General features: G+C 40.3%; 1 protein-coding gene across 1 annotated transcript in view; it reads right to left on the reverse strand.

The window, feature by feature from the left end:
* Positions 1-1,800, reverse strand: part of LOC125153213 (metalloproteinase inhibitor 1-like) — a 37,560-nt gene extending 35,760 nt beyond the window's left edge. The window contains exon 1 of the mRNA XM_047836126.1: positions 1,748-1,800. The gene's annotated coding sequence lies outside the window, so the exon portion shown is untranslated. The remainder of the gene's footprint in view (positions 1-1,747) is intronic.
* Between the last annotated feature and the right edge of the window lie 9,969 nt (positions 1,801-11,769).

Below are 11,769 nucleotides of genomic sequence, written 5' to 3' on the forward strand. Positions count from 1 at the left end.
TAAAAACTATTTGACCTCGGGATTTAAAAGGTGAGTATCAAAATCAACCAATAAAAACGAGGAAGATAAATGAACTCAGATCAAAGATATGAAAAGTTTTAGTAGAAGTGCAAGCAGAAATGTTTGGTAGTATATGTGACACTGTAACACACTTCCAGTTCTACTCAATATTCATTCCTGTCCTCTCATGCAGGGATAGAACTTTGTTTTTGTTTTGTTTTTTTTTTTATGAAAATCTACAAAGGCTGCATTCCTAGCGCTCCTTGCATCATGCTGTGAATCTATGAAGAAGTTCTGGCAGATATATACACAAAAGTATGGTCAGCAACTTCTGGGAAGGTGAAGAAAGGGGGCTGAATCATCGGCAAAGTGGTCCTCTTATCTGCCTGTCTTCTACTTGCTGCTGTCCAGAAACGTGACTCTGATCATTAGAGCTCCAACAGTTATCGTGAATAATAAGGATCATAAGGATGGAAGCCAGGTGTTGGGAATGCGAGCATGAAGACAAGTCTGGGTCCTTGATGATACCAAGGTTCTGACACAATGGATCTCTTTTCCATGAAAGGAGAGTGAACTTTTAAGATACTGTTCCTTAACTTGTTGTAATATGCTACACGTTCTATGTTGCATGATACAAAATACACATTTTGTTCTTTAAGAATACAATAAAAGGGAAATCCCTGGCAATCCTAACAGACAGACATAGAAAATGAATATACAAGGTTAATAATGAGATACAGTCTTCAAATACAGTAAAGCTTAAAGATGTATATTAAAGCATTGGTACAAACTTACCATAATAAATACAGACAACCAAAGAGAAACAGGTAACTTGTTACCAAAACATAAAATACCTCATTTGACCCAAAAGGAGACAGAAAATTTGAACAGTCCAGGGATGCCTGGGTTGCTCAGTCAGTTGAGCACTGGACTCCTGACTTCAGATTTGGTTAAAGTCATGATCCAAAGATTGTGGGATTGCACGCCACGTCAATCCACTCCCAGTGTGGAGCCTGCTTGAGATTCTCTCTCTCTCTCTCTCTCTCTCTCACCTCCTCTCACCTCTCACTCCCTCTCTTTCTCAAAAATAAAAAAAAGATAATTTGAATAGTCCAATAATCCTAGCCAAATCTGGTGGCAAATTTAGGTGGTTTTACTGCCGAGTTTAATCTAAATTCACACATGATGTAATTCCTACGTTATTCTAAACAATTGTAGTCCACAGAGAAAGATTAAAGATCCCTAATTCATAGTTATCAAGTATTGTAAAGATAGCACACAAGAGAAAATATGAATTCCAATTACAAACATAGAAGCAACTATTTCAAATAAATTATTAGAAGTCTGAATCCAGCTATTCATTTATAAAATTATGATATAAACAAATGGGATTAATTTCAGTAATGTAAGAACTTCAGAAATAGGAACTTTATCAACGTATTTCATTACAACAAACTAAAGGGTAACAATAGATGTTGAAAGCTATTTAATAAATTATAGAGCTACTGTGGATAACTACAGGGAGAGTAGAAGCAAACCACTTAAACAAATGCTATTTACTGAAAAGAGCAAACAATATTTTGAAGGGTATAATATTAAGACCATTCACCATTAAAAACTGGAATTAGTACTGATCACTTCTCGTATTCACTCATTGAATCTTCCCATTGGCCCTCTGAGGAGGACCATTAATGTCCCCAGTTTAAAGACAGACAAAGCGAGGCGTAAAGTGGTTAAGGTAACTTACTCAAGCCAGCTAGCAGCGAGGCAGGATCTGTACTCACGCAATCTGGTTCCACAGTACCACCCCCCTCCCCCCCCCCCGCATTCAAGATGGTTTATTCCTTTTCCTGCCCACTCAGGCCCGCCCCCCCGGCCGCCGGCCTCGGCTTCTGCGCCAGCACCTTCACTCCGGAGCCCAAGGAGTCACTGTGCCACCCATTGCACCACTATGTGGCGGCGGGCCTGCAGGCTTCCCCTCATTCCCGGCGTCCACGTGTCCTTCCGAATCAGCTTCCGCCCGCGCTCCAGGGTGACCCCTAGGCCCACTGCATTCTGCATGACGTCGGAGCACGCCGTCCCGCGCTACGGCTCTCAAGCGCTGACGGGCCACCGGCGCATGCGCAGCTCTCACAGCTCAGCGAGCCCTGTGTGGTGCATGGAGCCATCGAGCGGCGTGCGGAGCATGCACGTCAGGTCTGACATGCGCAGTGGTTTTCCTCCTTTACTCCTCCGCTGTCTGCGGAGGCTTCTCAGGCTCGAGGGCTGAGGTCTTTGGGGGAGCAGTGACGGGACTCTGAAGCTGGGAAACGCGTTGTGCTTGTCCTTGCTTGGGGGTTGAGCATCATCTGGGCAGCTCCTGCAGGCGGGCTTCTGCAGGAAGGGGTTGGACGAAGGCTACCTCCCATCAGGGAAGCCGGCACCTGCTCCTGTGTCGCAGGCCGCGCGGCAGCCCTTTCTGTTGCTCACAACTGGCTCCCCGCTGCTCTCGTGGGCCTGCAGCTGCCAGCGATCTCCTCCGGGCTGGTGCAGAATGTGCTCCAGGATAGCCTTGCGCTCGTGCAGGCAGCTTTTGGCTCGACAACAGGGTGGTGGCAAGGTCGCAGAGTTGCAGCCGCAGTCGAAATTGTAGACTTCAGTCCGGCTCTGTTAGAAGGTCTGGGTCCCGAGGCTTGAGGCCGCTGTGTCCCTCTCAAGGTAAGTATAGACGGGGCCTGCAAGGCCGTTTTTGCTGTGCGGGGCCATCCTCACGATTCCTTGTTTTTTTTTTTTTTTTTTTTTTTTTTTTTCCCGGCTTCTTCACCTGTTCCCCTACAACGGAAAGGCACCAGAGAATTTTGTCTCCTATTAATTTAGCTAGCTTTCTTCGGATTGGCGTTTTCATACTGCATCTTGTTCCATCTTTTGACTTTTAACTTACCTGTTCTTTATACTGAAAGGTGGTATTTTGTGGATGACAAATAGTTCTTGCTTTTTCTCCTGTTTGACCATCTCTGTCTTTTGCTTTCAGTGCTTAGACAATTAACAGTTAATGTTACTTCTAGTATGGGGGGATTTAAATTTCCCATCTTGCTACAAGTTTTCTGTTAGTTCCATCTGTTCTTGGATCCTTTCTCTCCCCCTTTTCTGCCTGCCTTTGGGCTGGTACAGTTGTTTTTTTTTTATTATTTTTTAATCCCTGTGTCCTGATAAGCTCACCATGTATCCAGATGAGCAAAGCCTTGTCCTTATAAAATAATTGTTTTTCTAGATATGCAAACTGTTTGCCTGGATAGAATGAATTGCAAGAATTTCCTAAAGATAATAGTGAAATATTGTTATTATTAATATAATTAATATGTTACTGTTAGGCTGCAGTCCTTTTGCGTGGGCCTCTCCTGGAGCAAATAGTTAACATTTTGTTGACTCAGGTCACCTTCCCTCTCAGCCCAAATAGCTAAGTTTAACATACCCACAGGGTAGGCAAATGGATAAAGTGTGACATTGTTACACACTTGAGTATTATACAGGAGTGAAAATTAATGTAGCATTATGAATTAGCATGAAAATGATGAATCTCAAAAGCTGAAAAAAGCAAGTTGTTAATGAATCCATACAGTAAGAAATCACTGATGTGAATTCAAGAACACATAAGTGACAGAACTACAAATATAAACAGAGGAATGGTGAAAACAAAATTCAGAATAGTCACGCACCCTTTCTTTCACAAGATAAGAGGAAGATGGCATCAGGAAGTGTCACAGTGAAAGCTTAAATAGTATTGCCGTTTGTTGACATGAGTGGACTATTCATGGTTCTTCAATTAAAACGTGTTTAAACAAGTATAAAGTATATTTTTTTTAATTTAAAAAATATTAACATAAGGGTTCCTTGTTGGCTAAGTCGGCTAAGCGTCCAACTTCAGCTCGGGTGATGATCTCACGGCTCGAGAGTTCGAGTCCTGCATCGGGCTCTGTGCTGACAGCTCAGAGCCTGGAGCCTGCTTCAGATTCTGTGTCTCCATCTCTCTTTGCCCCTCTCCTGCTGGCAATCTGTCTCTCTCTTTCTCAAAAATAAACATTAAAAAATTTAAAAATAAAAATATTCATTAATATAAAAAGGCAAAATGCTAAATGTGTATAGTGCTCAAAACATACTTCATTACTCTCTTCCCTTTTCCAATCAAGTATCACCTGGCATTCAGTCACCAGTAAATCAGGGCATTTCCAAATTGCCTTCACACCCAGTTTTGTCTCTGCAAAATAAGGAGAAACATTTTACGATCACTAAAGTTCCTTACAGATTTTATAACTACATTTGTACCTGCCAAGAAAGTCCCCAAAACCAAAAAGCAAAAGTAGAGTCTATCAGTTACTTATTTGGATCTTTTTTTTTTTTTTTTTTTTTGAGCAGCAGCTAATGCAATACGAACAAGAAATATTTATGATAAACATTGGAGAAAAGAGACATGATTATAAAATTAAAAAAAAAACCATGAAACTTAAGAAAAGAATTTGATAAAGTAGTGAACAAAATATAGGAAGTATTAAGTGCTAAGAAGAAAAATGAGTAAGAGGTGTGTTAGAGCTTGTCTGTGAAGAGGTTGCGTAGTTTCAAGGTAATCAAAGAAGGTGTGTCTGAAGATATATTTTTGCAAGACCTTGAATGATTAATTCTGTCTTGAACCAGCGTTGGAGGATGTGTGTCGGATCCAAACTCCCAGGTACCCTTCTGGCCAGCTGTGCGTGGGTGCAGAGAAGGAGATGTTCGGTTTAAAGGACCTCAGAGACACATAACTGTTGTCAGGGGAAGGTTAGAAAAACTGGCTTTCCCAGCTTCCAGCTTCTCCTGATGACGGTGCACTGACTGATGGTGAGCCAGGACAGGAGACGGGAATGGTCTTTGCAAATCTCAGATTTATCTTTAGTTTGGGAGAAGAACAAAGCCCCCTACATAAGCCTGCTGGTTTTGGATATGTCGGAAACGTCCTTTTCCTGAAAGCAAGATGAAACATTCCAACAGCCAGTGACCACAGGGGGCAAACCTTTTGTCCAGAAAAGTAGGTTTATTGACTTCATGCAATGAGGGAGGGTGTGCTAGGTGAGTCCTGAAGTGTGTCTTAGTAAGAAGGAGCAGGGAGAGCGTTTTATTTATTTATTTTTTATGAGGCTTGCGCTTGTGTGAAATGATTTTCAGGAAGGGTTAGACCAAGCAGGAATCATCTCTGAATTGTTTGCTATCATAGAAGCTGCAAAGCTGGGCTGAGGACATCTTTTGTAAAAGAAAAAAAAACCCAAAAACTTAGTAGCCCTCAAAGAAGAGGGTCATTATGATATTCTACAGCTGCAGCATGACCTTTGGAGAAATATTCTTTAATGTTAACTTTGCAGTTGGCTTTATTGTGTCTGTTATCACAATCTGTTTAATGGCAGGCCTGATATTTAATGCCTTAGAGAAAAAGTGTAAAATGTCCCTGACATTTTTAGGAAATCAGGGCCGTGATCAATAGTGTTTTTTAGCCCCATTGTGCTTGAAGTCAGCAGAAGGAACCTACAGAATAGCCATAGGCTGGCTTAAGTTAGATTGACTGTCTTCCATCCAAGTCAGACTGACTCTAGAGTCTGACTTGGAATGGCCTGTTTGGCTGAACTGCAAATGGAATCTAAATACTTTTTTTTTTATTGAACTAAAATTTTTTTTCAAAAACATTACCCAATGAAAAACAACAAATTAGTTCAAATGAAAATTTAAAACTTCAAAAAATTTTTAATTTTTAGTTATTGTAAAAACATAACATTAAATTTACCATCTGAACCATTTTTAAGTGTGTAGTTCAGTCGTGTTAAGTGTATATATATTCACATCATAGTCACAAAAAAATGTTTAGAACTTTTTCATTTTTCCACATTGAAACTTAATGTCCGCTGAACGCTACCTCCCATTCCTTCTCTCCTCAGCCCTTGGTAACCACCTTTCAATTTTCTTTTTCTGTGGTTTTGACTATTTCAGGTGTTCACATGCATAGAATTATATAGTATTTGTCTTTGTGCCCTTGACTTACTTCATTTAGCCTAAATGTTCTCAAGGTTAATCCATGTTCAAGTCTGACCAGATTTCCTTCCTTTTTAAGGCTGCATAGTACTCGCTTGTATGTAAAAACCACATGTTCTTTGTCTGTTTACCTGTCTGTGGATATTTGGGTTGCTGCCACCTCTTGGCTATTGTGCATAATACTGTGATGAATACGGCTGTATAGATCTCTCTTCAAGATTCTGATTTGAGTTCATTTGGGTATATACTAAGAGGTAGGATTGCTGGGTCAGATGGTAATTCCAGTTTTAATTTTCTGAGGCACCTTCATATTTTCCATAATGGCACACCATTCTGCATTCCCACCGACAGTGTACAAGGGTTCTAACTTCTCTGCATCCTGGCAAATACTTGTTTTCTGCTTTTTAGAGACTGGCACTCTTGATGGATGTCATTGTGGTTTTGATTCACATTCCCTAATATTAGTTACATTGAGCATCTTGTCATGTGCTTATTGATCATTTGCTTGTCTTTGGAGAAATATCTGTTCAAGTTCTTTGCCCATTTTTAATTAGGTTATTAACTTTTGTTGTTGAGTTGTAGAAGCTCCTTACATATTCAGTATATTAACCTCTATCAAATATATGACTAGCAATTATTTTCTCTCGTAACACTCTGTTAATTGCTTATTTTGATATGAAGAAGTTTCTGAATTTGGTGTAGTCCAATTTGTCTAGTTTTTCTTTTCTTGCTTGTGCTTTTGGTATCATATCCAAGAAGTCATTACCCAATTCAATGTCCCGAAGCTCTTTTCCTGTGTTTTTCTTTTAGGAATTTAATAGTTTCAGGCCTTACATTTAGGTTTTTAATCCATTTTGAATAAATTTTTGTGTGTTATGTTATTGGTGACACAAATTACTTCTTTCTATATTGCATATATATTAACACAGATTTATAATGACTTCTTATGCTTTTAAAAAATACTCTGTACATATTGATAAAGGATTTACTCATCTAGCCTACAACACCACAGGCTTCTCTATTTGTCTGTATGTTTATCCCTACAGGACCCTGACGAGAGAGTGGAAGGAGAGTGTTGTGAATTACCTACCTGCTGGGTTTTGATGTGGTCGGCTTCATGCTCACCTATGGTGCAGGAGCCTTTTAATTAGTTTCTGCATTTCACACTGAGGTATTTTGTTGGTTTGTTGCTGTTAAATCCATGTTTCTGGATAAAGGAGAGTGTAGGGCTTCCTATTCCACCATCTTGCTGATGTTACTCCCCCCAAATCTGCTTTTTAAAACCAAAACCTACAAACACTCCACTCGGTTTAGTTGAAGATCTTTAGCACAGAGTTTGTAGAAAATCTCTGGTTGGAAATGTCTGGAAGAGACTTAAAGAAGGCATACCAAAATACATCCGAGTTTTTTAAGCAGACACAGAATGCTTGGTTCCTCCCTTCCTCCTTGTCTTCATAAATATAATGGAAGATATTTTCCAATTTCATGCCAAGTGCTGGGTAGAGGAAGAGGAATGGCACGATCCATATCCATACTTTACAGAATTATAAACTGAAATTCAAAAAATTTAAAGAAATTAACCAAGAAATACATCTGGTAATTGACCAAGCTAGAATTTGGATTCTTGCCTCTCCTTCAAGAAAACCTTTGTTGGAGAGAAACCAACACTTTTACCCAACTATTTAGGTATTTCCTGGTTTTTTTCCCCTCAGGCAATCCTCTTTCCTCTTTAAAGTTTGTTTTTTTCCCCTTTCTCTCCTCTGCACCTCTGTCTGATGGCCCATTCTCCGTTGTCACCCTCCATCAGTTAGAAGCCCAACATGGATATGTATGAAGGAATGATGGATACAAGAAAGCTGTCCTTGGCTTGCTCTGGATTCTAAGGGAAAATTAGGCTTCAGGGAAGAACAGAGCATTGACTGAGCTGATGTATGATTTCCAGGAAAGTAGCTTACGTATTTTCTTGGTTCTGGACTTATATTCATGTTTACAAAGTGAAGGCTAGTGAGACTCCCCTCCCACTGAGAACATCTACCCTTGAGATTGATAAAAACCCAGTCGAGGCAGCACAATTTCAAAGAGCAGCATCATTGAGCATCCCTGCAGTTTTCAATTAGAAGGTTACTGGGAATGTAGCTATCACTGTAGAAAACAATCTTTGAACGTCCACTTGAGTACAGATGGCTAGCCTGGGAGACTAGTAGGGTATCGAGTAGTTATTATTGGAAGAAACGCCACCTATTATTTTCCTCTCCTAATAAGGTGTTTGAGCAGATAGATGAAATGAGAACTAGGTTCAGAGTGCTACTTTTGAGGACCATCAACCAAGAAAAGGATAATCCTGTGTTTGCATCCAAACTGGAGAAAACAGTAATGTGGCAGGAAGCTTTTTTCTTTGCTCGCTTATTTTGTTTTTGTTTTGGTTCTGAGGTAAAATCTAATGAGGGAATAAAATGCAGGGGAGTGAAAAAATACTTGATTGAATATTTCCTTTTCCTCTTCCTTCCTGTAAGTGGCTGCTCACAGAGAGAGCACTTAATGAACTATGGCAACAGATGCCTGCTCTGTTATGCATTTCTCCAGTTTATAAAGATGAGCAGACATGAGGAATGGATAATGTTTTTCTCTAGCCAATCCAGAATCGAGAGGACTTCAGCTGCCTTGAAGGAAGGGTGATCCTCTCTGGACGGGGATGATACTCTGGGCAGATGAAGAAGATTTGCTATCAGAGAGGGTTGGCTTAAATTGGAGTGCACCTTGGAGAAAGGGAATGTCCTCGGGCATTGTTGGAAACAGAAATGAACAAGGAAGACCAATGCAACAGGTAGTCCGATGTTGTAATCCTGGATGGGGAAGGCAGTGGGAAGTGGATGAGCCAGAAATTTAAGAGGGAAATGTGGAAGTGAAAGGGCCCTGTGGACAACGATAAGCTCCATGTGTTCCTTGAAGTTTATACAGTTGTGTACATGCATAAGGCTGTGTATACTTAGGGTTCACCAGGGAGGGTCCTAGCATTTTACTTGTTTCTGGCTGAACCCAATTCCTTGCGCGTGTGCAAAGGTGATATAGTAAGGCTCAGTACTTATAAATTACTTGAATTATTACTATATTTCTCAACCCAGGTACAGATGCATTGGCAAAGAGTAGAAGCTTTTACTGGCTCCCTGTGTTTGAGCACAACCTGTAATGAATCATTGGCTGACTCCTAAGCACTGCTGACCCAGACACCTCTGTAAAGCCATTAAGAATAAAAACTAAAACCAATATTAAAAAAAAAAAAGTGAGCAGAGAACATTGTCTACACATTGCAGGTCAGACAGACTCTATGGGGTTAATCCTAAACAAAGACAAACAACAAACAAGAACAAAAAAATCCATATCAGGACATCATAATCCAGATTTGTTATACAATATTATCTAAAAGTTACAGTTCTCAACAAAATTTGTGACATGTACAAATAAATAGGAAAGTGTGACCTATACACAGGGAAGACAATTAGTCAGTAGAGTCTGTTTTTGAGGGATCCTGACATTGAACTTAGAAGCCAGACTTCAAAGTAGCTATTATAAATAAGCTCATAGAACTAATGGAAGCATGTTTTAGTACATAAAGTAAAGTATGAGGACACTGATTCATCTGATAAATGATCCTAATGAAAAGACAGAAGTTATTTTAAAAGGAGCCAAATGGATATTCTGAAATTGAAAAATACAGTAACTAAATGAAAAATTCACAGAAGGTGCTCGACAGCAGACCTAAGACGGCAGAAGAAAGAATAAGAAAACGTGAAGATACAGCAATAGAATTCATCCAAAGGGTGTCTGGTGGCTCAGTCAGTTGAGTGTCTGACTCTAGATTTCAGCTCAGGTCATGATGTCATGGTTCGTGGGCTCAAGCCCCACATTGGGCTTTGCGCTGACAGCACGGAGTCTGCTTGCGATCCTCTCTCTCTCTCTCTGCCCCTCTCCTGCTCGCGTGCTCTCTCAAGATAAATAAATAAACTTTAAAAAAGAGCTCCTTGTGGGAAAAGATATTTGCAAATGAAATATTGGACAAAGGGCTAGTATCCAAAATCTATAAAGAGCTCACCAAACTCCACACCCAAAATACAAATAATCCAGTGAAGAAATGGGCAGAAAACATGAATAGACAGTTCTCTAAAGAAGACATCCGAATGGCCAACAGGCACATGAAAAGATGCTCAACGTTGCTCCTTATCAGGGAAATACAAATCAAAACCACACTCAGATATCACCTCACGCCAGTCAGAGTGGCCAAAATGAACAAATCAGGAGACTATAGATGCTGGAGAGGATGTGGAGACACGGGAACCCTCTTGCACTGTTGGTGGGAATGCAAACTGGTGCAGCCGCTCTGGAAAACAGTGTGGAGGTTCCTCAAAAAATTAAAAATAGACCTACCCTATGACCCAGCAGTAGCACTGCTAGGAATTTACCCAAGGGATACAGGAGTACTGATGCCTAGGGGCACTTGGACCCCAATGTTTATAGCAGCACTCTCAGCAATAGCCAAATTATGGAAAGAGCCTAAATGTCCGTCAACTGATGAATGGATAAAGAAATTGTGGTTTATATACACAATGGAATACTACGTGGCAATGAGAAAAAATGAAATATGGCCTTTTGTAGCACCATGGATAGAACTGGAGAGTGTTATACTAAGTGAAATAAGTCATACGGAGAAAGACAGATACCATATGTTTTCACTCATATGTAGATTCTGAGAAACTTAACAGAAGTCCATGGGGGAGGAGAAGAAAAGAAAAAGGTTAGAGAGGGAGGGAGCCAAAGCATAAGAGACTCTTAAAAACTGAGAACAAACTGAGGGCTGATGGGAGGTGGGAGGGAGGGGGGAGGGTGGATGATGGGGATTGAGGAGGGCACCTTTTGGGATGAGCACTGGGTGTTGTATGGAAACCAATTTGACAATAAATTTCATATTAAAAAGAAGATAGAGGAAAAAAAATCCGCTGATCCCATAGTATAATAAATAAATGTGATTTCTTCAGAAAAAAAAAAAGAGCTCCTTAAAAAAATAGAATCCATCCAATCTGAATAAAGGAAAGAAAAAAAATGCACGAGACCTGTGAGGCATGGCATCATCAGGCAACCAGTGTATGCATAAGGGGAATTCCAGAAAGAGAAAAAGGAGAGAGAGAAATGAGTCAAACATGTATTTGAATAAATAATGGCTGATATCTTCCCACCTTTGCTGAAAAAAAAATTACACCTACTTAGTAAACACTTGACAGGCTCTTAGAATCTTCACATGGAAATTACAAGATGGTCCAGTCATTTCATCTGTAGGAATCTACCCTAGAGAAGATGTATGTCCACACAAGGACTTTTATACCTTATTCATAAAAGCCTATGATGACTGTGGTGGAGAAACCCTGAGTAGTGCATGGCACAGTTTTCACATGAGGCTTTACCTCTGACAAGCAGTGGCTGTGGCAGAACCACAGAGGGGTTCCCTCCCAGCTCCTGCCTCAGATCCAACCGTGGTGGGGGTTGGGCGGGGGGAGACCTCAGGATCACCAGAGCAGATTTCAAATTAACACTTTTTTATAGTGCTAACTTCCTCATCCTACGTGATAGAACAGATATTTGTACACCTGTGTTCACAGCAGCATTATTCGCTCTAGCCAAAAGGTGAAAACATTACTGAAATGTTTGTTGACAGGTGAATTGATAAAACAGAATGTGGTGTGTGTGCGT

Source organism: Prionailurus viverrinus, chromosome E2 (assembly GCF_022837055.1).
Source record: "Prionailurus viverrinus isolate Anna chromosome E2, UM_Priviv_1.0, whole genome shotgun sequence".
In the NCBI taxonomy this organism is placed as follows: Eukaryota; Metazoa; Chordata; class Mammalia; order Carnivora; family Felidae; genus Prionailurus; species Prionailurus viverrinus.